The sequence below is a fragment of the Carcharhinus amblyrhynchos genome, chromosome 20 (assembly GCF_965287045.1).
Source record: "Carcharhinus amblyrhynchos chromosome 20, sCarAmb.v2.hapA, whole genome shotgun sequence".
In the NCBI taxonomy this organism is placed as follows: domain Eukaryota; kingdom Metazoa; phylum Chordata; class Chondrichthyes; order Carcharhiniformes; family Carcharhinidae; genus Carcharhinus; species Carcharhinus amblyrhynchos.
The window spans coordinates 7,510,969-7,538,027 of NC_137343.1; the positions used below are offsets into that span (position 1 = coordinate 7,510,969).

Below are 27,059 nucleotides of genomic sequence, written 5' to 3' on the forward strand. Positions count from 1 at the left end.
CGCCATTCAATATAAACATGGCTAATCTTTTCATGGACTCAGTTCCACTCAGTCACCTGCTCACCATAACCCTTAATTCCTTTATTGTTCAAAAATTTATCTATCTTTGCCTTAAAACATTCAATGAGGTAGCCTCAACTGCTTCACTGGGCAGGGAATTCCACAGGTTCACAACCCTTTGGGTGCAGAAGTTCCTCCTCAACTTAGTCCTAAATCTGCTCCCCCTTATTTTGAGGCCATGTCCCCTAGTTCTAGTTTCACCTGCCAGTGGAAACAACTTCCCTGCTTCTATCTTACCTATTCTGTTCATAATCTTACCTGTTTCTATAAGATCTCCCCTCATTCTTCTGAATTCCAATGACTATAGCCCCAGTCTACTCAGTCTCTCCTCATAAGCTAATCGTCTCAACTCTGGAATCAACCTAGTGAATCTCCTTTGCACCCCCTCCAGTGCCAGTATATTCATTTTCAAGTAAGGAGATCAAAACTGTACACAGTACTCCTGGTGTGGCCTTGCCAGCACCTTATACAGCTGCAACATAACCTCGCTGTTTTTAAGCTCCATTCCTCTAGCAATAAAGGACAAAATTCCATTTGCCTTCTCAATTACCTGCTGCACCTGCAAACCAACCGTCTGTGATTCTTGCGCAAGGACACTTAGGTCCCTCTGCACAGTAGCATGCTGCAATTTTTTATCATTTAAATAACAGTCCATTTTGCTGTTATTCCTACCAAAATGGATGACGACACATTTACCAACATTGTACTCCATCTGCCAAACCCTTGCCCACTCCCTTAGGCTACCTACACCCCTTTGCAGATTTTCAACGTGCTCTGCACACTTTGCTCTGCCACTCACCTTAGTGTCATCTGTGAATTTTCACACACTACACTTGGTCCCAAATTCCAAATCATCTATGTAAATCATAAACAATTATGGTCCCATCACTGATCCCTGAGACAGACCACTAGTCACTGAGAAAGAAGGGGTAATCAAGTCTCTGCTCTTTATCAGTTGATTATTGAGGTAGGTCCATGTAATATGGAGATAGAGAAGAAGGTAGACTTTGGCAGCTGGTCCAATCTGCAGGTCACATGGCCTTCAGTGGGAATGGCTCCCAGGACCCCAAGAGTTTAAAAAAATGGTTAACACCAAATTACCACCAAATTTTGCAAGCCTGTTTTTCAGGTCTGCTTATTTTTCCTGACATTTGCAGAAAGTCCTCCAGCTTTCCTTTTGGAGATAGGTGGCACTGTACTGCCACAGGTAAATTATCCTAATTCCTTTGAGCCAGATGGCACTGTGCTTCACTTCATGTTATCCTGTGAGGCAGGCTCCACTTCAGCTCCTGGTGTTCCAGTATAAGATTCAACAGTCAGTGGGAGCCAATTTTAAAGGTCACAACTGCCTTGAAACTATTAACTATTGCTAATGCTTTCCAAAAAATATAAAAAGCCAGTTCTTGTTCAGTGCTAGAATCCAGTTTTTCAGACTGCAGAAGTTGGATATCATACATAGGGCCCATTTCTTTGGAAGAGAGTTCAGGTAACGCTGCACATTCTCTACCACAGGTTGCTGTGCCCTCCCAACAAACCCCATCCCCAATTTAGGACCTCTACCCTTGACCTCTTGATATGCTCCTTCAACTTACAAGTTAGTACAACCTTCTGACCCAGGACCTTGCAGTGCTAAGTGATGATACATGCTGTGAATTGAACAAATTTAAATTCCTTCAGCACTATAAAACTATTAATAATTAAAACATCTTAACTCTCCAAATGCATTTGTAACATGGAGCTCTTCCACTCACAACCTGAATCAGCTTCCAGTAATGTGGGTCAGGTGAATATTCCCTATAGTTTTCCCTATAGAAAGCCCTGTATTATTTAACTCTCATTTTCCCTATTGTGCAAAAGCAGGCTTTGATAATGGGAATGTAGTAAAATATATTTTTTAATTATTCCACAGAAATAATCTGAAGATTTATTCTTCAATACTTTTAACTACTGCATTTCCATCTACACTACCCATTCCTCTCCCCGACCCACAGAACCTCACTCTTGATTACTCCTAATGTCTGTTCCCACTTTGGACCCATGCCCTTGCATAACCCAACTCCCTCCTAATGACTCTCACTGTTCCAACTCCGAGAGCCCGTGCCTTATACCCACTCAGCTTTACCATCCCCATTTGCCACATTCCATTCTCCCTGAACACATACTTATATCTTTCTTACTCTGTGCTAACAGATCCAAACCAGAAGCCACATTGTTTCTCCAATCAATCAATCTTTATCAATCCCTGCTTCTCTTCACTGGATGCATCTGCTTCCCCAATCCCTCCTACTGCTCTCTCCCTGCTGAATGGTCATTTCAACCCCCCTCAACTCCCGTGTCATCTTGAATGTCATCAACTTTTGGCACCTATCTGTCCAGTCCCCTCACCCAATCAAAATGCTCCACTATCACTTGTATCTCAATCCAACATGGACCTTCCTCACTCTCTACATTCCAAATTAGACTCCTCTATTAGCATTTACTTGGCACTACTATTTTCTGAACTAATTACCACCACCAACTTCTCTATAGCTGTATTTTTTTCTTCCCTCTTACACTAAGGAATCTTTATTTGGGGAACAAAAGTCTAGATCTGATGGTTTCCGAATCCAGTTCACATTTACCTAATTTTCTGCTCAATAATTACTGAAAAATTGGGCCATCCACAAATGCTGACTTTTACATCAAATGTTCCAAATAATTCTCTGGTTGCAAAAACTTGCCCTGACTTTTTTCAATCCATCTGCCAAGAAAAGGAATCCATTAGAAGCAAGCAATTCACCATTAAAGGTGTTCTATCACCTTAATGCAGTGAACACAACAATCGGCACCCCACAATAAGCTGAATGACTAACAGCCTCAAAGTAAAGGGTTGACCCTTTAGAATGGAGATGAGGAGGAATTTCTTCAGCCAGAGTGTGGTGAATCTATGGAATTCATTGCCACAGAAGGCAGTAGAGGCAGATCAAGTGTATTTAAGTCAGAGATAGATAGGTTCTTGATTGGTAAGGGGATCAAAGGTTACAGGGAAAAGGCAGAGGAAAGAATTGGGAAACTTATCAACCGTGATTGAATGACAGAGCAGACTCAATGTACTGAATGGTCTAATTCTCCTCTTTTCCCCTTAGTAGGGTATTGGAGGGATCTGCGCTAGGATCCCAACTATTCACATTTGTATTAATAATTGGAAGAGGGAACTGAATGTATTATCTCCAAATCTGTGGATAATACAAAGTTATTGGGAGAGTGAGACGTGAGGAGGATGCAGAGATGCTTCAGCATGATTTGAACAGGTTGAGTGTGAGGGCATATGCATGGCAAATGCAGTAAAATGTGGATAAAATGGGAAGTTATCTACTTTGGCAGTCATAATAGGAAGATGGACTATTACTAGAATATGTGTAAATTGAGAGACATGGATACTCTGCAAGATCTTGATGTCCTCATGGATCAGTCGCTGGAAGTAAGTGGACAGGTGCAGCAGGCAGTAAAGAAGACAAATGGTATGTTGACCTTCGTAACAAGAGGATTTGGTATAGGAACAGAGACGTTTTACTGCAATTGTATAGGGCATCGCTGAGGCCACACCCAGAGTATTGTGTGCAGTTTTGGTGTCCTTATCTGAGGGAGGATGTCCTTGCTGTAGAGGGAGTACAGAGAAGGTTTACCAGGCTAATTCCTTGGATGGCAGATCCGCCATATGAGGAGAGACCAAGTCAGTTGGGATTGTATTCATTGGAGTATAAGAGTGAGAGGGGATCTTATAGAAACTTACAAATTTCTAACTAGATTAGACAAGGTAGATTCAGAAGGAATGTTCCCAATGCTGGGGGAGTCCAGAACTAGAGGTCATAGTTTGAGAATAAGAAGTAAACATTTTAGAACAGAGGTGAGGAAAAACTTTTTCATCCAGAGTGATAAATGTGTGGAATATACTACCACAGGAAGTAGTTGAGGCCAAACATTTTGTGATTGCAAGAAGAAATTAGATATAGCTCTTGGGGTTAAAGGGATCAAAATATATTGAGGGGAGCGGGGTGGCATTGGGAAAGGAGGAGGAATCAGGATATTGAATCTGATGATCAGTCATGATCATAATGAATGGCGGAACAGGCTCAAAGGGCTGAATGACCTACTCCTACTTCTATTTTCTATATCTTATAGGCTAATATCTGAACTTTGTGATAGCATGAATATTTTCAGCACCAGAAATGGAGCTCCACCATTGGATTCAAGGTTCCCCTCATCCAACCCTCCATCATTCACCAAATGTTACTATAGCAACCTCCAGCTGCGTGTATTTGCTCCAGTCAATATCTCTCTGTAGCCATCATGTTCTCCTCTACCTGCAAAGGAAATCTCCAACATCTCCATTACTATAACTCCAGGAGTCAGTTAATGAAGAACCGTGCTTTTATTGCACAAATTAAAATAAACAATAACCACAAGCCTGTGGTGGACACAACAATTCCCAACTGGGACTAAAAGGTTAATGGATCCTCACAGGGTCTTGTCTTATATAGGTCTCGGTATACCAGCTCCACTGGATGGGTAATTACTAGTCCTCGGAGAGCTTGTATTCAATGGACCCAACTTGAAGGTCAATTAGTGATTCCCCATGCAGATCATGGGGATTATCATAACCATAGACTGTTTTAGGTTGCCCCAGCACCTTCCTCTTCCCTGAGTACAAATGCAATGTCTTTCTGAGCTAGCCTCTCCTCACTGAGGACTAATATTGAACCCCAAACAGAAGTGTAAACAGCCTCCCTTTACTTTTGGGATGGAAATTTAGACATGACAGAGAGAAAGTGAGCTCTTTGCTACTATCCCTGCTATTACTTGTCTGCCCGCTTCATCTTCCCAATCTCTCTCTATTTCCCTTTCCTCCATCATCCTCCCCTATTCACCTTACATTAGTTTCCTTCTCATTACTTTATTATTCCACATTCTTACCCCTTCTCCCTATTGCTCTATCTTGATCCCATTCTCTTTTTGTTCATGCATTCTGTCTCTCTTTCCATCTACCACTCCTCTCCCTTCTCTGTTGCCTCAAGAATGCCACAGATTAACTAGTGTATCAGAAAAACAAATGTTACACTTGCAGGTAGTATGTGAGGCGGACACACACTTGTTGCAAATGAAACATATCTTTTCAAAACAAATTTTTAGGATGTGGAAAAGATGAATTGGTGGTCATCACTTGTTGGCTTGATAATTAGTGCTGACGAAGCAACTTCAGAGGGCATTAGGTGTTACAGTGTAGGACTGGAGTTGTGTAGATTTGATTTGCTGGGAGTGGCAGATTCCCTTCTATGAAGGAATGAGTGAACTAGATGGGTCTTTCAACAATCTAGCAGCATCCATGAATATTTCATTTCTAGTGTCAACCCACAATTCCAATGATGTATTAAATTCAATTTTGCAACTTGCTGAAAAGAAAAAAGAACTTACATTGTGTTATAGACTTTCATGATATCAGGATATCCAAAATCACCTCAGTCTATGAAATACCTTTGAAATGCAGCCACTTATCACAAAAGGAACTGCTGTAATTTATTTTCACACAGTAAGGTCCCATGACAGCCAAGAGATAAATGACTAGATAATCTGTTTTGGAGTGACTTTTGCTGATGAATTGGAAAGTGTATTTTGCGCATAATAATGTGAATTTTGCAGGTTTTCACATGCAGTCTTTTCATGTTTCATTTGGCAATCGACCCCAGCAGGTAGAGTTTACATGTGCAAATCATCGATGTGTAGATCCAACATTATATAGTGACATATTTGAGCACGTGTAACTTCCCTTTCATGATGACATCAAACATGGGCACACATTCTTTCTTCAAATGCTTTCAGGTGCACACTCAAGTAAGGGAGCTCCTGAAACGGGCTAAGTCTGTAAAATAATCTCCCATTTATTGTGCTTACTTATCTACCTATATGGTATTTTCAGAAGTTTTAATGCTATTTGTGTGAGTTACATGGCTCCGAGGTTGGTGTACCCCTTTGTTGCGAATCTGAATCCTGGCCATTGTATCACATGGTAATAAACTCAGAGGACATTCTAGAAGCAGCACCATGCATGTTTTTGATTTTATTATTGTTACACGTGTTAGCATAGTGAAAAGTATTGTTTCTTGTAAGCAATACAGAAAGATCATACCATTCATAGAGATGGAAAGGAGAGCGTGCAAAATGTAGTGTTACAGTCATAGCTAGGGTGCAGAGAAAGATCAACTTAATGCAAGGTAGGTCATTCAAAAGTTTGATGGCAGCAGGGAAGAAGTTGTTCTTGAATTGGTTGGAACGTGACCTGAGACGTTTGTATTTTTTTCCCAACAAAAGAAGGTGGAAGAGAGAATGTCTGGGGTGTGTGGGGTCCTTAATTATGCTGGCTGCTTTGCAGAGTCAGTGGATGGGAGGCTGGTTTGCCTGATGAATTGGGTACATTCACAACCATTTGTAGTTTCTGGCGGTCTTGGGCAGAGCAGAAGCCAAACCAAGCTGTGATACAACTAGAAAGAATGCTTTCTATGGTGCATCTGTAAAAGTTGGTGAGAGTTATAGCTGACATATCAAATTTCCTTAGTCCTGTGAGAAAGTAGAGGTGTTGGTTGGTGACATTAACTGGGATCTCTAAACAGTTAAAGATTAGCAATAAACAGTTAATGTTGATACAAATAAATCTCAAGCTCTCAGCATTGACTCACCATACTAACCTATAACACAACATGGTGCTCAGTGATGGCACCATAACAATACTTTGTACTACTGATTTAGCAGCTTTATTTATCCACCGTGTTTTTCATGGTCAGAAATTGACAATCCTACACTGTCATCCATTTCTCTGCTGATTCTGGATTTATAGCAGTCTCCAAATTCTGTACCAAACCATAACATCTCAGTTTTCACATGCTACCAACTGCAGAGGTGGAAAGTTGTTTTACATTTTTCATTTGTACTTTCAGAAAAGAAAGACCTTGTACCAGTGAAGCTCTGTTCAGAATCTTTAGACATCCCAAGCGCCTCGCACTCAATTTGGCATGAATGAAGTCACCTTTTTAATGTAGGGCTGTTTTGAGAAAAATAACTTTAAAAATCCCAAATGACCAACAGAAACAACCAAACAACAAGATATGACATTTTAGGACTTTTACTGTAGTGAGCAAATTAAAATCATCACGAATCATAGAATCCTTGCACTGTAGAAGGCAGCCATTTGACCCATCGAGTCTGCACCGACTCTCTAATAGAGCATCTTACCCAGGCCTACCCCCTCATCTATCCCTGCAACCCTACACATTTACTCCGCTAACTCCCCCTAACAGCCATGTCTTGAGACACCAAAGGGCAATTTAGCATGGCCAATTCACCTAACCATTTTTGGAATGTGGGAGGAAACTGGAGCATCCAGAGGAAACCCATGCAGACAGGATAATCAAACATTACTTAACAGGCAATTAATGCATCGAGCTGAAGAAAAGGCACTTCTACCTTAAATGGCTAACACAATCAAGACATGTCTCATGGCTCACCCTGCTGTACATCGATGGCAGATAATATTGCAAGAACAGGTTCAATGTTACTCCTGGCCCTTCAGCAGGTTCGATTTTCCCTGCCGTGCTACATCAAAACTACTGGTGACTTTCAAAGTTGTACCACTTAGCCAGAGTCTTCCAGATCAGACTTCCACCAGCAAGACACATCTAAATGACTCTTTGTTCCTTAATTCTCCAAAAATCCTGCTGATTCTGACTCCTTCCTTTAGAACAGAGAACCAACTCTTGCAAGTGTTTTGCTTCTCCACCCCAGCACATTCTTTGTTAATTCACACAGCAGTATCCCCTTTGTCTCTCTCTCTCTCTCTCTCTGTCTAACAAAACAGCTGTCTTCTTACTGTGAATCACTGTGGACAAGTATGAAAACTGCCACTTGACTTCCATAAGTTTCTATTCATGTTTCACACTCAGCCAGATCACATATGCCCACCTAAAAATCAGAGTGCTTCCAGAAATCCAAATTTAACCTCAAGTTAAAGGAAATGTTTTGAAATATAACAGTTTTGTTAAGTCCAGCATTCATAACAAGGCATTAAAGTATATGTTTTGTCACTTTAGTAATGTAGGAATTGAATCTATCTTTTAGATAGTAGTAATTAGATGAAAATCTGCCAACCTAATCTCGAAGTATTTGAACTACTTTGTTGTCCCAGGTCTAAATAAATGCAAGAAACATTTACATTTATGTCTCCATGAAGAAATGCAAATCTGATGATTGCTGCTGTGTGAAAATGAAATGGACATTTTTTCACTGGCATCATGTTACCCTAGCAATTGCTTCATTTCACTGGGCCAGCAATACTGCAGTGTTTGGTGTTAATTATGTGTTTTCAGCTGATAAAACACTGTGGGAGAGTTTAAGCTTACCACTGACTTTGCTGATTGGGCAAGTTTCAAAAATAAAATGTTATGATCTTAATTTTCTTACTAGCAGGTTTCAGGACAGTCCTCAAATTGACAAGTTGAAAGGTGACCACTAAATCTAAATGACTAAAGTATGTTTAACTGTGATCTGGAAATTGTCTTTCCAGTTCTTTGGCAGCAGATATTCCAAAAATAAAATCCCCTGATATTAGCATCCCTTGTTGGGTATGGATACTAGACAAGTATTCCAATGCATAACATTGCCAATTTAACTATGAAATAAACTCTGCCGTCCAACAGTCAATGCTAATATGACATCAACAACTGCAGTCCATGCACCAGATGTAGCAAGTAAAAACAGAGCTTTCTATACACAAATCGTAGGTTTTTTGTGTCTTTCATTCTTTTGAACGATTTTTTCCCCTGTGTGTACATTACAAATAATTTCTACTTCACCAAAAGGGCTCGATTCAAAACCTTTATTCCTTCTAAAGAGCTAATACAATTTGCTCAGGAGTTCTGTACAGTTACTGTAATTACACCTGGCTTAGACAAGTTTAAAATCTATAAATTCCCACTAGCTGCTATGGAGCTAAATACTTGTTGGAAGGAAGAGAAGGATTCACACTAAATATTGAATGATACATAATAGTTTCATTTTATTGTGAACTTGATTTATCTTTAAGATAAGACAACACAAGTCATTTTACTGCAGTAGACTTTTTTATTGCCCAGTGTCCCTTATTGACAGAGAGGTGAGAGGCCCATTCTGAAACCTCAGCCACTAATGATTTTTATCCAGATTCCAGGATAGTTGACTTACTTGATTTTTCCAATTCTTCTATAGCCAGTTCTTTAACACTACACTGAGAGATACATTGACATACCATTTTTAACTTCTCCTTTAGTAAGTATGGCAATATAAATATTACAGCATTAAGATAATGTGAATAAAATACAAGCTATCTGGGATCTTTTTTCAAGGTTTTTCTTGAAGTTTTCGATTTTTGGGGGTTCCTTTATCATTCTCACTATCAGGGATCTTATACCTGGTTGCATGTTTGTCTCTCAGTTAATGAAATGCTTTGAGATGTGATGACACATGAATGCGACTCATAAAATATTTGTTCAGGATGAAATTGTTCAATTCACAGTCTTCATTACAATAGTATCCACTACATTCTTCCTTGTACGGTGAACTCTTCAGCTTATGCAGCCTTAAGCAAGAGACTCCACCTTCATGTGCAAGGAATTCATTATCTTGTGATTTCAAGTTTTCCTGGTGATTAGTTAGCCGAATATTCCTTTGTTAACTGAATTAAAACTGTTGTCTCTCCCTCAGCTGCTTACCTTCATTGCTCCTCACCTTCCCAGCCCTCTACCCTCCCTGCAGCCTCTTTCCACTCTGTTTTGAACCTGAGGTACAGAGACCAACAGGAATGCTCATGGGGTGGCAAACCTCTGAATCTTCATCATCTGTGTCCATCACTTCGCATGCAGGCAGGAATTCAGTCTACATACATGTTGGATCCGACAAACAGGAAATGTTGCATGGGCTGTTCAGTTGACCAAGGCAAGTGAGTAAGCTGGGCAGCGATTCCCCCTCACAGCTTCTTCTCCTACCTCCCCAGTCTAGGTCATTCCCACTCCATGCAAATTCTGGGCTGACTGGGCTCCAGCAGCCTCTGCCATTCAACGACCACTCCCCCACCTCTCAATTTCCCCTCCACCCCACCAGCCCTCCAGGATTCTCTGCCTCCAATTCCCCCTCTACCCCAGCATCAGTTGGCTTCTTGCCTATTTCTGTGTCATCCACAAACTGGGCAATAGTACATTCAGTTCCCTCATTCAAGTCATTAATATAGTCAGAGTCATTGTGGCTTTCTGAAGGGGAAATCATGCTTCACATATGTTTTACAATTCTTTCAGGTGGTGATATGCAGGATAGATAAAAGGATAAACGGGAACCAGTAAGGTACCTCACAAAAAGCTACTAAGAGCCAATGGTATTGCGGAGTAGTATATTAGCATGGATAGAAGATTAACTATAGAAGACAGGGAGTTTGGGCTAAGAGAGGAGTTTTCAGGACAACAACCTGTATCTATTGGAATGTCACAGGGATCACTGTTTGGACTTCAATTATTTACAATATATATTTATGACTTGGACGAAGGAAGTGAATGTGCTATTGTCAATTTTGTGGATGACAAAAATAGGTGGAAAGGCAAATGATGAGGATGATATAAAGGCTGGAATTTTACCGGCATGCCAGCCCCGATTCCGGGAGCGGGCTCGGCTCGGAGAATCGCATTCTCCGTTGGCCTTGGGCAGGATTGTGTGAAACTTAGGCAGACATGCTGGTAAAATTCTGCCCAAGGTGTCTATAGTGGGATACAGACAGGTTAAATGAGCGGACAAAAACTTGTTAGAGGAAATATAATGTAAGAAAATGTGAAGTTTTGCACTTTGGTAGGAAGAATAAAGGCGCTGAATAAATGGAGAAAAGACTGCAGAAAGTTGCAGCACAGAGGGATTTGGGAGTCCTCATGCATAAATCATAGAAAGTAGCAAGCAAGTTAAGCAGGTCACAGAGAAGACAAATGGAATGCTGGCCTTTATTTCAAAGGGAATAGAGTAGGAAAAGAAGGAGAGCTATACAGGGTATTCGTCAGACCACACCTTGAATACTGTGAACGAACAGTTTTGGTCCCCTTATTTAGGGAAAGGTATACTGGCATTGGAAGCAGTTCAAAGAAGCGTTACTGAGTTGATCCTGGGAATGGAGGGATTTTCTTATGAAGAAAGGTTGAGTAGGTTTGGCCTGTACTGAACTCCAAATGAGTTTAGAAGAATGAGGCGACCTTACTCAGGCATAAAAAATTCTCGGAGGCTTGATATGTTAGATGCTGAGAGGTTGTTGCCTCTTGTGGGAGAGTCTAGGATCAAAGGATATAATTTCTGAGTAAGGGATGAGCCCATTTAAGATGGAGGTGATGAGGAATTTCTTCTCTCAGAGAGTAGTGAATCTATGAAATTCTTTACCACAGAGGGCTGAAAAGATGAGTCGTTATGCTCAAGGCTGAGATAGACAGATTTATAATCAGGAAGGGAATCAAGGGTTACGGGGATAAGGTGGGAAGGTAGAGCTGAGGATTATCATATCAGATCAGTCATGATTTTGTTAATGGTGGAGCAGACTCGATGAGCCGAATGGTGTATTCCTGCTCCTATATTGTTTTACATGTAGGGTTCAGAAAGAAGCTCTGGATCGTTAAAAAGGCAGAAAGTCATTGATTCCCTGTTGTGAATGTTGAGGGAAAGGTAACCCTTTGGAGGAGTGGTATTCTACTTGGCTTGGTTGAAAAGGTGGAGTGCAGCCTCAGGAAGCCAGTAGAAGGCCATCTCAGAAGAAGAGGTAAAACCACCAGGGCGTATGCAGTCACTGGGGCTGGAGCAGCTTATAAGAAAATTCAGAGGCTTGAGCTTTGGAGGGACACAGTGTTTTAATGGGACTGTGTAACTCACAGTGGACAGTTATGAGTGGGTAGGTTGGTGAGAAATCCATGGGATTGTTCTTTGTTGTATCTATCATTAACTGTGCAGTGCAGTGTGGGGTGTCCACCCACAGTTTGCCCATTAATTCATATTTACCCTCATATTAATTCTGAATATAAAATGTAAGATAGCTGTTGCAAATTGTTTTGACGTTTCATTGTAAATTTTATTTTGGTTTGCTTCAACCTCCTCCTCCTCCTCCTCCTCCTCCTCCTCCTCCATGGAATCTTGTAGCTTTATTCTATCATCAAGTACCTGTGATTTCAAACTTGGTGTAATTTACTCAAAATGTTATTGGTCCCTAACCAAATAGCACCAAAATTAGGGGGTCTGGTTCTGGATCACAGCATCCTTTAATCACTCTCAGAGCTGGTCCATGACAGGATGAGCACAGGCTTGAATTGGAGGATTCAAGATAGGTTGAGGGCTTGTGGGGCTGTGGGTTTGGAATCACATGTCAGCCAGATCATATAAGGACAGCAGATTTCCATCCCTAAAGGATGCTAGTGAACCAGATGCTCCAGGAAATAAAGGGATGTAATTTAAAAATAAGATATTAAAAAATAAGATAAAGCAAATGTTATTATGAAGAAATAAGCTGAGATATTCATCCTATAGGTGTATGGGCTGAATATACAACAGGTTTAATTTAAAATTCACTTCATCATCTTTTTTCATATCATTATTTTATTGCTGAAAAAAGAGACATGCTGTCAAAAGCTTTTCATCTCGCACTCATCAGGACTGATTTGCAGGGATACCTATTGTAAAGAGAGCAATAATTTATACTGCATGAACTTGGAGTGCTGATTAGCTGGTATGTGAACTCTGATTGGTAGAGACGTTGCCATGGGGAATACACCAGGGAACAGTTAAATGCAAAGCTTTTGTTTAAATTCAAGTCAGCAGGTGAACTCACCACTGAGCCAGGAAATGGCTGTCCCCCAAATTTTTGTTTAGTTGAAAAAGGCACCATGCATTGACACACTGTCTGCAAATTCACAAAAGAGGCCACATCCTTTGTAGACAGGAGAAGTGTCTATTAGTGTCATAGTCGACATCTTCAACATTTGTTAAAACATATGACAGACCACATTAGAATTTCTTTTGATCCAAAACAGATTTTTTTTGGTGATCCTACTCAGCATTTTCTGATGCTTTTGAAGAAATTTTTGGATTTTCTTTGTTCCCAATAAGAAGAACATTCAATGAATCAGGCATCTCACTTAAGGGGTAGCAATTGCAGCTTATCATTTTGCATAACACATTGAGAAAGTGGTTATTTTTTACAGTTTGTTGTACCATGACATGCACATTCCTCTAATTCACTGTCAATATCAAATTCTGGGTCTGGCTCAGAATTATCATGTAGATCATAGATGAAAGCTTCTTTAAAGAGTCCTGGTCTCTTATACATAGCACTAGTTCTTCCTGCACTCTGTTATTCTCTGCCAACTCCTTGTTGTCTTTCTCTCATCTCTTCGTTTTTACTTTTGCTAATGGCTGCTTTTCACTTTCTGTCACCCCTTTGATCTTGCCTCTTCATCTTCCATGTTACCTGTCAATTTCCCTTACCAAGTCATAATATATGTCTCAGAATATAATAAAACAAAATATGAGAATAAATAAATGAAATATTAAAGAAAGTCGGGGATTTATGATGTAAATGTGTTGTATTATTTCTTGAAATGAATGATTACGGTTGATTATAGCATGTCTGAGTTCTGGTTTCAGCAAGGACACAGTAGGCAGGGCCACAAGATCCCTTGCTAGGAAGCCCGGGGAGGAATTTTTTTTATCCATCCATGGGACATGGGCGTCGCTGGCTGGCCAGCATTTATTACCCATCCCTAATTGCTCTTGAGAAGGTGGTGGTGAGCAGTCTTCTTGAATCAGTGCAGTCCATGTGCTGTGGGTTGACCCACAATGCCGTTAGGGAGGTTAAATGTCAAATCCCAACAACATTACCTTTGATCCAAGATACCCACAACGTTTATCAGAGATTGGCCCAAGGATTTTCCTTTTATATAAAAAGATAGCCAATTATAATGATTTGGAATGCGCTCCCTGAAAAGTGTGATAGAAGCAAACTCAATAAACTTAAGAATTCAACATAAGAACGAGCCTCAGGAGTCGGCAATTCAGCCCTAGAGCTGCTCCACCATTCAACACGATCATGGCTGATCTAATCTTGGCCTCATCTTCTCCTCCTACTCACTCCCTATAACCCTTCATCTCTCTTCTAATTTAAAGACGATCTATCTCCTCCTTAAATTTGTTTAGTTTTCCGCATTCATTGTATCCGGGGTAGAGAATTCCACAGATTCACGATCCTTTGAGTGAAACAATTCCTACTCACCTCTGTTTTAAATCTGCCACCTAAAACAATGGTCTCTCGTTCCAGAATGACCAACAAGGGGAAACATTTGCTCTACATCTACCCTGTCAATCCTCTTTAGCCAGTTCTGAACCACTTTCCATCAAGAGTGTCTGTGTAGTTGTATTAAAACGATTGGCCGGCTTAAACACTTCACCTTTGTAGCACATCATCAGAGCAAGACCACTGAGAAATCGGCCAGCATGCTCCTTCAGTATTAGTGGTCAAAGTCCTGAAGATTCCTCCCTCAGAACACTGCAGGAGTAGTTTCATCACATGGACTGCAATAGTTGGAGATGCCTGCTTATCACCACAATCTCTCAAGGACAATTGGGATGGGCAATAAATGCCTGTCTTGTCAGTGATGTTGACATCATATCAAAGGAAAATATACTACAGAAGTGCTGAAAAAAACCTTTCATGTATCAATATGATGTGACTGCAACAATATGACGCACAAAATTTACAAGAAACTGTAGTTGTAAAAGGCAATATGGGAGGTAATTAGCACAGCTTTAAAAGTATTTGCTAAATTTTACATAAATATACAAGTAAAACTAAAAAATATTGGTTTAGACCAAAGCATGTGATATGTTCTAAATATATATTTCCTTATTCAAAAGTGAGTCACATTAATCCAACAGTAATTTAAGTGCGCCAATGTTATACTGCTAATGTTAGCCAGACAAAAACGCTGCATCATATTATAATATTGTTATGACTGGGAGTGCACTATTTATCTAACTACACCACTTCGTAGGTCATGCCATTAGTTTAAAAATGATTCATTCACCAAAATCTATTTTAAGACTTGCACTAGGTTTCTTTCAATAAATTCAGAAGTTGCAAGAACTGGATGATACACTAACTAGCACACATGCCACGGATAACTGCAGAGATGGACGATTGAAGAGTAAATGCTATAAAACAAAAGCTAAAGTTCACAGGGTTTTGGTGCTGTTGGTTTGGAGTTCCCTCATGTTCAGACAAATTATTATACCCAGTAGACACCTGGACAATCTCACCAAAGGAGTTTCAACGCAGAGAAGGATAGAACCTGATCAGTCCTTCTCATTTCAGGCTATTGAGTTTCTAAAGACAGGAAAGTTCCAGTGAGGTGAGGATTCTTAGCTGGATACTGGCAATCGCATGGTTACAAGCAAAGTAAGGAGGATGCGAGCTAGGTAAGTTTTCAGTACAGTCTCAACTGAATTCAAAAAACAAGTTCAAAACTTAAAGTGCATAATGTGATTTCCAGCAAATCACTGGACTTCTTCTTTAAACCTGTTTTTTTTCAATCAATTAAAATAATTGGAGGACGTGAATAATTTGCCGGGTGTTAGAGATGGAAAGGTGGTAGGACTGGAGGGTCTTAATGACATTACTGTTACTAGAGAGGCGGTGCTCGACAGACTGGAGGGGCTGATTGTGGACAAGTCGCCAGGACTGGATGGAATGCATCCGAGGGATCTGAAAGAAATGGCGGAGGTGATAGTGGATGCCTTGGTGGTTATTTTCCAGACGTCGCTGGATTCCGGGGAAGTGCCGGAAGATTGGAAAACGGCTAATGTTACGCCGTTGTTTAAGAAGGGTGCCAGGCAAAAGGCAGGGAATTATAGGCCGGTTAGTTTAATGTCTGTTGTAGGTAAAACGTTAGAATCCGACATCAAGGAGGAAATAGCGAGGCATCTTGAGGGGAATTGCTTGATAGAGCAGACGCAGCACGGTTTCGTTGAAGGGAAGTCGTGTCTGACAAATTTACTGGAGTTCTATGAGGATGCGTCTAGGGCGGTGGATAGAGGAGAGCCGGTGGATGTGGTCTTTCTTGATTTTCAGAAGGCGTTTGACAAGGTGCCTCACAAGAGGTTATTGCAGAAGGTCAGGGGACATGGAGTTGGGGGTAGGGTGTTAGAGTGGATAGAGGATTGGTTGTCAAATAGGAGGCAGAGAGTGGGGGTCAACGGGTGCTATTCGGATTGGCGGATGGTGACTAGTGGAGTGCCCCAGGGGTCGGTGCTGGGGCCTCAGCTATTTACCATTTATATAGATGATCTGGAGGAGGGAACCGAGTGTATGGTGTCGAAATTTGCTGATGACACCAAGATTGGTGGAACGACAAATTGCGCGGAGGGTGTGGAGAGTCTACAGAAGGATCTAGATAGGCTGGGCAAATGGGCCAGGAACTGGCAAATGGAATTTAATGTTGGCAAGTGCGAGGTGGTCCACTTTGGTAGGAATAATGGTAGGAAGGATTATTACTTACGTGGAGAAAAACTGCAGCAGGCGACGGTGCAGAGGGACCTCGGGGTCCTTGTGCATGAGTCGCAAAAACCCAGCTTGCAGGTGCAGCAGGTGGTCAGGAAGGCGAATGGGATGCTGGCCTTCATAGCGAGGGGGATTGAATATAAAAGTAGGGAGGTCTTGCTGCGGCTGTATAGGGCATTGGTGAGGCCGCAGCTGGAGTACTGTGTGCAGTTTTGGGCGCCGTACTTACGCAAGGATATTTTGGCCTTGGAGGGAGTGCAGAGGAGGTTTACTAGGTTGATGCCAGAGTTGAGGGGGTTGAGCTATGAGGAGAGGCTGAATAAACTAGGCTTGTACTCGTTAGAGTTTAGAAGAATGAGGGGAGATCTCATTGAGACATATAAGATGATGAATGGGATGGATAGGATAGAGGTGGAGAGACTCTTCCCACTCAGAAAGGACAGTAGGACTGGGGGCACAGCCTCAAGATAAAGGGGGGGCGGTTTAGAACGGAGTTGAGGAGGAACTTCTTCACTCAAAGGGTGGTGAATCTCTGGAATTCTCTGCCCGTTGAAGTGGTGGAGGCTACCTCGCTAAATATTTTTAAGACGTGGGTTGATGGGTTTTTGATAAGAGAGGGGATTAAGGGTTATGGGGAGAGGGCGGGAATGTGGAACTGAGCCACGACAGATCAGCCATGATCTTATTGAATGGCAGGGCAGGCTCGAAGGGCTAGATGGCCTACTCCTGCTCCTATTTCTTATGTTCTTAATTGCTGTGCGAACAAGCAAGCAGTTCTCCCCCATTAAGTACCATGATGGTAGGACATTTCTTGGAGAAGCCATGCTTGGTCCCCAAAGATGAACTTCTAAACTTTCTGTAAACAAGTGTCCAAATAGTGCAATGTCTTCCCAAATTTAAAAATGTTTGTCAAGATTATGGTTTTTCCAATAATATTTTATTTGTTCTTCAAATGTGAGTATGGTTGGCACAAATTGCTCTTTCCTAATTGTTCTTGAGAAAGTGGTGGTGAGCTGCCTTCTTGAACTGCTGCAGTCAGTGTGGTTGAGGTAGTTCCACAATGATGTCAGGCAGAATTCCAGGACCCACTGACGTTGAAGGCATGGCAACATACCTCAAGCAGGGAAGTATGTGACTTGGAGGGGAATTTGTAGCTGCTGCCCTTGTCTTTGCAGGGAGTTTGCAGGATTGTATTCTTGGATAATATATTATCACATAAATTGCTGTTGTTTTCAATGACACAATGGGTCATAACATCCTCTGTGGCACTGCCATTCTCCACTGACTTAATAGCGCTAAAACTTTTAGGTGCTTGTCTTGCCTGATCTTCCTGGCTCAGACCAGGGGGAAATTCAAGTAGTGCAGCAGATCCCTGGCTCCAGTGCCGAAGTGCAAAAGAAGAAAAGTGAAGAAGAACACACTCCTTTAATAACTGCACAAGCTGCGAAATAGCAGGCAAGTTTAAGTGTCCCATTGAAAAGAACAGCCAAAGGCGAAGACAAGTGCCTAAGATAAGTGAATGGAATGTGAGGGGTGAGGATTCGGTCACGGGTGGAAAGTTGGACATTTGGAATGGGATGTTGGGATTTAACCAATGGGAGTTTGGAGCTGAGTTGGACACTGGGTTGAGAACGGGTGAGTTGAACATGGTAATGGAGTGGGGGGGGGGGGGGGGGGGGGGGGATGAGGGGGAAGGGACAAGTCAGACACCAGGTGTGTGGAGATATGTTGGACATTGGGGGCGAATCGAACACTGAAGTGGGGGGGGGGAGAAGAGTGGGATGTTGGGAGGTCATTTGGACATCGGGATGGGTGGAGATTGGTCAGGGGGGAGTCAGTCACTGTAAGTGGCAGGGCTGTGTGAATGCTGGACAGGAGCGGGAAAATTGGATCCCTGGGGAGGATTGTGTGGGTCAGACACCAAGGGAGGTTGGAGGGAATTTCACAGTAACTTAATTGCTGTGTTAATGTAAGCCTTACTTGTGACGAATAAATAAAGTTTAGTTGAGTGAGACACCAGGTGGGACATGGGATTGGAGACATTAGACACTTGGGAGGGAGTGGGGAGGGGAAGTTGGACATTGGAGGAGTCAAACTGGGCCTGGTCGAGGGGTGGGGGCGGGCGGGAGGTGCGGGCATTGGTTCAGCAGGGTAGAGGGGTTTGGAAGTTGGAGGCAGAGATGGAGGATCTCATGCAGATGGGGATTACTGTTGGGGGAGTACTTTGTCGGTGGTGGGGGGAGAGAGTTTGTCTGGGTGTTTAAAATAGCCACACTGAACTTAGAAAAGCTTTTATGTTTTCTAAGTCTTTCAGACTTTCAGAGTAACTATTAGCATATCACTGGCAGGGCCATTCGAAGTTAGTGATTTAAACTGATTTGTCAGATAGTTCCCAGAAATCATCTGGGAAAGTTAGTACTTCTGGATAATTGTCAGTTAAATCCTTATCTTACCTATGCAAATCTGACACTGGGGAGCCAGGAAGTTACAGGCCATAAACAGCAGTTATTACTAATGAAATTCAAAATTATGTCATCCAATTGTATCCATGGTGAACACTGTAATGTTATTAGAAGCTTATGAAAAAAATGAACAAGCGGAAGAGCATTAACTCACATTCCAAGTTAATAGTACATTGCTTATTCCCTTATTGCAACACAATTTTTTTCCAAATATCTGGCAAGGTAAGCACAGACAGCCTTCCTAAAAAATGAAATGGCATATCTTGAAATAACCTGTTACTATTAATGAGATTAGGTCTACTATCTTGTTGACATTTAACGGGAGATTCAAACAGAAGAAATTGTGATACCATAGGACAAATGAAAGCTGTGGCAGAAATTACTATAATATCGCTTACTGATAAGTTTATTCCTTGTTCTATGGCAAATTAAACTGATAGAAAACTTTCTGGACTGCTATGAATGCTGGGATAGTCCATCCTCCATAGCTGCATTTTGCTTTCGAGGCAGAGTAAACAAAAAGAAACAAACATTCAGGCAAGAACAAGAAAGAATGTGTTCTTTCCCCAAGAATAAATGTTTGGTGTTTCAACACAAATATGGAAAACACTGGCAAGCTATTCCCATCATGTGCCCACATTTTTCGACTCATAAGCATGGACAGATTTGACTAATGAAAATGCATCAAACATTTCTCTGACCAGCTGTCAACTTTCACAGAAATGTAAGCAGTGAAAAGACACACAAGGAGTGATATTTCAGTTCATCGAACCTGCTTTTGAAGCATACATTTTAACATGACGCAGGAAGGAAATCTCCCTCTGCTTGATTTTATACAAGCGTGAAGGTGCTGTCAAAATGGGGGATGAGTAAGTATTACTGGGCCCAATGAGGTTAAATTCACAATTTACCAGACATCGGGGCGATTCTAACAGAACCCAGACCACAAATTGCGAGCTTCATAATGACAAGATATTGACAACAGCCGATCAATGGCGATCAGACATTCTAACAATTTACTCACTGTTTCCTCAAAGACTCTGGACACTCGGCCCGCCAACTTGTCCATAAATCCCACTGACAATTCCCTTCGCACTGCAGTCCCCTCAACAACAATCAATCCTATTGGCGCAGAGTGCTTCTGTGACGATTCAGCGCACGCCCTCCTCTTACAATTATTGGACAATATTTACACATACCCTTTTACTATTGGTTAATATGCACGTCGATCAGAACAAGTGCCCGGAAAGGATTGGCCAAGACTGTAACGGGCGGTATCGCTTGGTAGATGCCGCCCATTTTAGGATGTGATTGGCTGAGAATCAAACAACACGGCACTGGCGCCTCTGATTGCCTCACCGGTCTGTCAATCATATGGCAGCGGCGAGAAGGTTCGGGAAATGATTGGTTTTCTGTGATGTCCATCATTTCTCGCACTCCATCTATTGGGCGTTTGTACTGTCAATCATGAGGAGCGCGGTGGTGATTGGTGGAGTATTGGCGGTTGCAGGGCGGGACTAGAGGCGGTGGCAGCGTCGTCGTGCGAGTCGGTGTGAGGGCAAACTGTGCGGGTTTGGCCGCTCCCCGCGCGATAGGAGGCGGTGAAGGTGCGGGAGAAGCAGCGGTTTCCTCGGCTGTGATTATCAGCCACCTGCTCTCTCGCTCCTTTCAAAATCCCTCCTGTGGTGTTTTTTTCCCCCCCTCTTTCCTTTCACTGAATTTATTTCAGATCGAGACCTTTCCCACTCCCCCCTCTCTCCCCTCCCCCACTCCAGGTACCATAATCCGGGGAGAAGTGAGTGGCCTGAGGGCAAACTCTGCAGCAGGTTTCTTTTTCTCCTCAAAAAAAGGGGTAAGAAAAAAAATTCTCTTTCAGGTAAATCTTTTTTTTCAGAGGAGGGATTGCAGACTTGGCTATCGCGCGTTTGTCCTTTTTTTTCCTCCAAATCCTCCATTTGCTGAAAATACCGGAGGGGGAAAACCCAAGTGGAAGGTTTAAAAAAATCACCGTTAAGTGAAGCCGGAGGCGACGACAGCAACAAAAGGGAAAGGTCGAAGCGGTATCCCGTTGCTGCTGCTGCTTGTTCTGGTGAAAGAAAGCAGGGGTTTTTTTTTGGAGACGAGAGGGTCCGGCACAACTTAAACAAAAGGTGCCGTAATTAATCTGTCTGGGACTGCCCGCCTGCTCCGAGGAGGAAGGAAACCTTCAAAGCTGGGAGATCAGAATTGAGGTATGCAACGGGCCACACAATCAACACTCGCTCTCTCCTTTTAATTTTCGCGTGAGGATACTATTGGGAAAACCTCGTGTCTCCAGCCTTTTAGTTTGCATTTGGGATGAAGCCATCAAGCTGTTTTATTTTATTTTGTTGCGTTGGATTGATTCCCAACTACCTGTTAACGGATTCTTATTTTGTTTTGCCAATTTTGCAAGAACTGAAAGCGAGCTCGTAATGAAGTGGTACTACTGTTCGCAACCCGATTGAGTGTTAAACTTGGCCGTTCACAATCAGATACCCTATTACTGTGTTTGCTACCGTTTTTTATTTCCCTATTTGGCTTGACTCCGTTTTGGAAATCTGCAAGGCAACAATAGTGCTGTGAAATGTTGGAATTGAATAATCCGGAGTGAATCAAACCAATTCTCTTTAACGTAGCAAAAAAAAATGCCTACTCTGGTAACAGGCTGTGATTTCTAATTCGATACTATGCCTGTGTAGAAACATTGGAGGATTTTCGTTAGTGTTGAAGACATAAATGGTTCACTTGGGCACCGTGGGTGACATTTTTTTTTCTCTTACACTTGCATTCTGGCATATGTATTTTCTCTCTCATACTATGAAAGATTTCTTTTTGGAGAGGGGGGGGAATGTAGAAGACGATTTTTTTTTGCGTACCCTATTTGCCGTTTAATGCTTCTCGTTTGGACAGAGAAATAAGACGACGTGTAAATTAACACATTGTAATGTTGCACATTTTCCTTTGTAAAACTAGAGTTTTAAAAAAGTCTCCGGCAACTAGTGGAATTGATTTAAAATTTACTTAATTTTGGGGGATACTGCAAACCGTTTTACCTTCGTTAAATTTTTTTTTCAATCTAAACATTGCTCCCGACAATGACCACTTGTAACGACAAGCGGACTCTATCTCTTTGACCATGTAGTTGGCAGGTGTACACGTTGTAGATGTGAACAGATGGAATGTCATTCCTGTTGTAGAACGGATGCGTATAGGAAATTGTGAAAAGCAGTGTAGGAAATGTTTAGAGTTGCGGTCTCGCAAATGGAATGTTAACTGAGCCACCGATTTCTGAATTAAAATTTTACTCGGCCGTGATTTTGGTGCCCTACGTTAAGACCTCCATGTAGCTCAAGTGTCAGAAGTTTAACTTGTGAAGCGTCTTGAAACCACCTTGCCCCATTAAAGGTGTTAAACTAACACACATTGGCCATTTTAATTTCTTATTAAGGGAGTTGTCTATTTCCAAGTCCGATAATCTAATTGGTAAAGCAAGATTGTGAATAATGAAGTGCCTTTCAGAATCTTGGGACGTCCCAAACCACATTACATCCAATTTATGAATTGTAGTCGTTGTTACATAGGTGAACGTGGTAATGAATTTATGCACACCAGGGTCTCACAAACAGCTATGTAATGAGATCAGTTAATCCATTTGTTGTTTTGAGTAACAAATGTAATGAAGCATCCTGGGAAACTACAGTCTGGTCCCACAAGACTTAAAAAAAATCCACCTGAACAGACAGGATCTCAAGCAGAAGATGCCAACTTTTTATGGCTCCCCAGCACAATACCGAAGTGTTGGCCACAATTACATGCTTGATAAACTGGGATTTGAACCTACAACCTTCTGCATGTTTGCAGTTTGTGTGTTTGGGGGGTGGCTCACTATTGAGATTGGATTGGACAAAATCTTGGGGTAGAATCTTTGTACGGGGGATGTGGAAGGAGTACTTGGATGCCTTTGAATTTTTGGTTTTCATAATTATTGAAATAAATAGATCTCTCTAGCAATGTAAATTGGGCTTTGTTAAACCACATGAGAATAAAAGCTGATGGAACAATATGTTGATGTTTATGATGTGTTATTAGGCTACTTGAGCAACCTTTTGGTTTGCGATAGCAAATTGGTTCTTTTAATATCTAGTCTTGGTTTGAACTGAATTATTCCTAAAATATTGGGGAAAGATTGTACTATTTCATTGAACTGATTAGATGAATAATTTGTATATGACCTTTACCCGAAGTTTTAAAACCTATTGGGCATAAAAGGGACCGAGTGATACCACAGTTACTATTTGTCACCAAATTGCAGCAGTAAAATTTTGCCTTGTCTTAGAAACTTCAAAATATTTTCTATAAATAAGTTTAGCTTATCCAAATTTGCCACTTTTCCCTAAAATGGTACAATGAAGCATTTCCTCCGTCAGAACGTGTTGGTACTTTGGTTTGATGGTTATTTGGAATAAGAGCTCAGATTGACTAGCGTTTTCTTCTTTCATGTTGTGCAACTAGCTTTTTGCTGTGGTCATTGCATGGTAATGCAGGCTGATAATTTGGGGGGGGAGGGCTGTGAATGTCAAACCAGTCTTGGGTAGCTCTTGTTTACCTGCTTTTCTCAACAACTCTTGTTGCCCCTGGTCGGAGTTTGTACAATTTGATCTTGTTAACCAAGGATTTCTGCCCAGCATAGTTGACGCAGTCCTTCATGTCTGATCCAATTCATGCACTTGTACTGTGGCCCCTTGTCCTTCCCAGAAGCATGATTGTATTCCCCTTGTCCTCACTTTCACGTAGCAACCTCCTATGTTCAATGTATTATTCTTTGCCATTTTCACTAGCACCAGACACCACCTCCATGAACATCGTCAACACCGGCGCCCCACAAGGATGTGTTCTCAGCCTCCTACTATAGTCTTTATGCACCCATGACTGTGTGGCCAAATTTCCCTCCAATTTGATTGTCAAGTTTGCTGATGACACCATCATAGTGGGTTGGATCTCAAACAAAGACGAGACAGTACAGGAGGGAGATAGAGAGTCAGAAGACTAAGGAAATTTGGCATGTCAGCGACGACTCTCACCAACTTTACAGATGTGCCATAAAAAGCATTCTTTCTGGTTGTATCGCAGCTTGGTATGGCACCTGCTCTGTCCAAGACAGTAAAGAACTACAAAAAGTCATGAATGTAGCCCAATCCATTAGGCAAACCAGCCTTCCATCCATTGACTCTGTCTACACTTGCTGCTGCCTCAGCAAAGCAGCCAGCATAATCAAGGGCCCCATGCACCCTGGACATGCTCTCTTCCACCACCTTCCGTCGGGAAAAGAATACAAAAGTCTGAGGTCACGTACCAACTGACTTGAGAACAGCTTCTCTACTGCTGTCAGACTTTTGAATGGACTTTACATTAAGCTGAATTTTCTGTGCACCCTATGACTGTAACACTATATTCTGCACTCTCTGGTTTCCTTCTCTATGAACGGTATGCTTTGTATAGTGTGTAAGAAACGATACTTCTCACTGTAAATTCATGTGACAGTGAATCAAATCAAATGATGCCACCATCAAATGCATCATCTTTTGCCCTCCCCTTTCAGAATTCTGAATGGATCATTCCATCCACAATGCCCTGATGCATTCTCCAATTAAACACATTCCCCCCCTCCTTATGGCACTTTTACATGAACCTGTCCTTTCACCTCAGCCCCCTCAATGTTCAAGGACCCAAACAGCAAAGTGAAAGTGATATACTACTTTCAATTTGTTGTACAGAGTTAACTGTTGACGATATGATCTCCTTCACATTGGTGAGATCAAACACAGATTGAGTGACCTTTGCTGAAAACTTCCATTCAGTTTGTAATTTAGCAGATACTTGTTGGTTTAATTCGCCACCTTGCTCCCATGCTGACCTTTTTGTTAATGGCCTGCTACAGTGTTCCAATGAAGCTATGTAAGCTTGAGGAACAGCGCTGTATCTTCTGATTCTGCACACTCCACAGCCTTGAGAGCACAACATGTGACATCCAAGAACTTGAGACCATAACCTCTTCTTTCGTTTTTTTTTGTTTTGCTGGGTTGGTCTAGTTTTTATTTATCTCGTACATCCCCAACACACAGAGTTACACTTATATCTCTTCAGTTATTATGAAATGCTCTTGGGCCATGTAAAATTCTCCCTCTGCGTATCTGAAACGACACCGGAGTGTAGCATCAAGGGGATTTTCATAGTAACTTCATTGCATTGTTAATGTAAGATTATTTGTGACACTAATAAATAAACTTTAAGCTTGAAAGGTCACCTTGCCTGAAGTGTTAACTTTCTCTCCATGGTACCTGACCTGAGTATTTCAATTTTTCTTGTTTTTATTTCAGAATTCCATTGTCCACCATATTTTGCTTTTGTATTAGTTGATCTTTTGTCTGCAAATACCAGACTTAGGACCTGTCCTTTTTGGATGGTTTTGCACTATTGTACATTTACTTCTTGGCAGGAAGCTGCTTTGTTTTAATGGGAAGTCATTGCTGCGGGGGAAGATTCTGCTGCCTTCACGATCAGTGTTGCTATCTGTTACGTCTACCATTCTGGCAAGTTTGCTGTTGAATATGTTAAGAATACATGATTCATAATTTATCTGTTTTAGAATATATTTGTTTTAAAAATCTAACAGGCTAACTATAGATAAATAGGCACATCTTGTTAAGGGCTTGATGAGCATCTGTGGAGTAGATGCAACAAGCTTGAATTAATTACAGTCGAAGAATGTTTCAAGATCATCAAAAGGCTCGGGCATGTTGACTTCAGTAGGGTCCTAAACACTTGAAGAAACTTAAAACAATGGATGATCTATCCTTGGAAGTTTTGGTTGAGACATGATGCCTGCAATCATTGGACAGTCCAGGAAGAGATTTTTGGAGTTATAGGTAGATTAATTTTAAAGCATTTGGTTAAACATGTAAAGGTTGTATTATCCATCTCCTTCTTTAGGTCAGTGAAGGGATTTTAAATGAGGGATGCTTAGCTTAACTTTTCTTTCCCCCAGGACATCCAGAGAATGCCAAGTTGTTATGGAGATGGATGAATCTTGGGGAGATTTTCTGGTTTAAGTTTATTGAGCGGAGTGTTTTTTTTTGTTATTGCAGCTTGGATTTTGTGTGGTGCAGCTCACAGAAGATAATCAAAATAAATGACATTTGGGTCTGCACTGTGGAATGTGGGTGAGGCTTTTGTTTGGATTTCATGAAGGAAAATTGTCTAGTTTGAAGTTGGTGGCATGATCTGGAGTGGTCCTCAGTCTCGTGGTAAAAGCAAAAACCAGCTGATTAGCAGTAAGTATTGGGAATTGTTATAATTCAGGTCAGAAACTCCAAGTGTTTTATGAAGGCAGCCTAGATCATAAGTTTTGCACTTTGAATTTGGCTAGGGTGAGCATGAGATGCTTTACCTCGGATATGATTCAGCTGACCAATTCAGGAGCTTTTAATCACAGGTTTTAACACAGCAAATACGAATGATCACAGGATGCTGGAACTTAGTCCTTTGGGTGGAGAATTGAAACTCTGACTTCCCAGTCTTGTAACTTCTAGCAGCCCTCTGGATATACACACACAACAGCTTCCCAAAACACCAGGGAGAGAGAGACTCTAGGCAAGCCAACTACCGAAAGATTGTCCACTCCAGGAAGGCCAGAAGACTTGCTTCTAGCTAGCCAGCAGACTTTCTAATACTGGGGGAGAGGAGGAGAAAAACACTGCTTTTAGTCTGATGTTCGCTCCCCCCCCCCCCCTTCCAAGCTAAAACAGCAGCTGAAAATGAACTCCAGTCACCTGACCTGTCAACCAGTCTTCCTCCTAACAATGCAGGGTCATAAAACAAATCCCAGAAAGTACCTG

The 27,059-nt window shown here is 41.6% G+C and overlaps 2 protein-coding genes across 15 annotated transcripts in view; one reads left to right on the forward strand and one right to left on the reverse strand.

Moving 5' to 3' along the window:
* Positions 1-20,254, reverse strand: part of tango2 (transport and golgi organization 2 homolog (Drosophila)) — a 164,077-nt gene extending 143,823 nt beyond the window's left edge. The window contains exon 1 of one of the 2 annotated variants that reach the window (XM_080208036.1): positions 20,168-20,254. The gene's annotated coding sequence lies outside the window, so the exon portion shown is untranslated. Of the gene's footprint in view, positions 1-12,958; positions 13,056-20,167 lie in introns of those variants that run through there. The other variant, XM_080208038.1, reaches the window with a different exon arrangement.
* Positions 20,255-20,896: 642 nt separating this feature from the next.
* arvcfb (ARVCF delta catenin family member b) overlaps positions 20,897-27,059 on the forward strand; it is a 347,569-nt gene continuing 341,406 nt past the window's right edge. For 5 of the 13 annotated variants that reach the window (XM_080208039.1, XM_080208047.1, XM_080208046.1 and 2 more), the window contains exon 1: positions 20,910-20,995. The gene's annotated coding sequence lies outside the window, so the exon portion shown is untranslated. Of the gene's footprint in view, positions 20,996-21,015; positions 21,375-27,059 lie in introns of those variants that run through there. The other 8 variants (XM_080208041.1, XM_080208045.1, XM_080208049.1 and 5 more) reach the window with 6 other exon arrangements.